Consider the following 1,758-nt stretch of genomic DNA (forward strand, 5'->3'; position numbering starts at 1 on the left):
GCTCTTGTTTGAGGCCTACTCGGGCCTGGTGCTTAAGTAGCCTGTTTGGTGCATAGGTGCTTTTGGGTTATAATGGCATATATTTCCATGACCAGTATCGTGTTTCCATTATACCTCTCATGGTGGTAACGGGTTTCAAGAGAAGCGTGAGCAAGCGTTATAGATGAGTTCATGATGCGTCTTGCGTTTCTGCATTCTGAAAGCCTATGTAAAAATAATAAAGATGCACGTCCGTGAATATGCCTGTCGCCTACGTCAGAGCACTGAGTATGTTCTTCGTGTAGATTGGTGTGGAAATGTTAAGTGTGTATATTTGTACAGATGTGCTTCCCGTTGTCTAGGTCGTCATGGCATCTCTAACGACGTGTGGTTTTTAGTCTATCTGATCCGAGCCGCAGGTGTCGGCATGGCCAGTGCGGGCTGCTGGGCAGGCAGGTGGACACATCCGTATGTTCCTGTACCAGGGTACCTGGTCGTCTGGTAAATGGACAAACTCTTCTCGCGGCGGGTGTCTGGGCCGTGACCCTCTAGGCCAAGCGCGAGAGGTGAAGGACGGGAGCCTGGTCTTCCATTCTCCAACTTCACCTTACTGTACGCAAGTGGATTTTTATCTGGCTCTGTGGCGCAATGGATAACGTGTTGGACTTCTAAGTACATTGGCAAAGTCCTTCAAAGGTTGTGGGTTCGAATCCCACCAGAGTCGCATTTTTTACTTTCTAATTCAAACAAGGAACATTATGCATGTGAGGAATGTTAATTTTTGGCCGATGCTTTAATCTTAGTATTTGACCCAAGTTGAACATATGTATCTAATACAGCATGCAACTGAATCAAAAGCAGTCTGCCTTCCATTGCAACAGGAACATATTGCTCATAAGCAATACAACATCACTGCCAGAAACTTGGCACTTTTCTAATGTATCCTTCCTTCAGAAACATTGTCTTTATAATAGCTGTAAAGGAGATAGACCAAAAACACGACACCCTACACTCAGACATTTGTTTCTACCGACATATAAAGTAAAATATTCTTTCAAAGCTATTTATGGTATATTCTCTTTGTGTTTTTGTATTGTTAACCAATTGTATGGCTGCACTTTTTATCCAGTTCTTTTTTATCAAGGTATGGAATTGTTGTCCAAATGTATTCAGTTTGCAAGAAAATACAGTAATACCCTATTCTCCGAATTTATCCCTAAAGGAACAAAGGTGTAGTTCAAGGTTTCACCCAGAAGTGTGATTCTTCTACAGACATTTTATGTTTCAGAAAACAATTATTCTTTCTTGTATCCCAGAAGGCTTGATAATATGATGTGAAGTAAAACTGGATTGACAAAACTTCGATCATCCCTTAATGTACGCAAGTTGATTTTCATCTGGCTCTGTGGCGCAATGGATAGCGCGTTGGACTTCTAAGTGAATTGGCAAAGTCATTCAAAGGTTGTGGGTTTGAATCCCACCAGAGTCGCATTTTTTACTTTCTTATTCGAACAAGGAACATTATGCATGTGAGGAATGTTTATTTTTGGCCGATGCTTTAATCTTAGTATTTGACCCAAGTTGAACCTATGTATCTAATACAGCATGCAACTGAATCAAAAGCAGTCTGCCTTCCATTGCAACAGGAACATATTGCTCATAAGCAATACAACATTACTGCCAGAAACTTGGCACTTTCCTAATGTATCCTTCCTTCAGAAACATTGTCTTTATAATAGCTGTAAATGAGATAGACCAAAAACACGACACCCTACACTC

General features: G+C 41.2%; 1 non-coding gene across 1 annotated transcript; it reads left to right on the forward strand.

Moving 5' to 3' along the window:
- The first annotated feature begins 1,378 nt into the window (after positions 1–1,378).
- TRNAR-UCU (transfer RNA arginine (anticodon UCU)) lies at positions 1,379–1,468 on the forward strand. Its single transcript is given in 2 exon segments — positions 1,379–1,415; positions 1,433–1,468. It is a non-coding gene; the product is annotated as a tRNA-Arg (tRNA).
- Positions 1,469–1,758: the final 290 nt, after the last annotated feature.

This window comes from Ambystoma mexicanum (assembly GCF_040938575.1).
Source record: "Ambystoma mexicanum isolate Mex_15411 chromosome 12 unlocalized genomic scaffold, UKY_AmexF1_1 Mex_chr12_unloc.1, whole genome shotgun sequence".
NCBI classification, from domain to species: Eukaryota; Metazoa; Chordata; class Amphibia; order Caudata; family Ambystomatidae; genus Ambystoma; species Ambystoma mexicanum.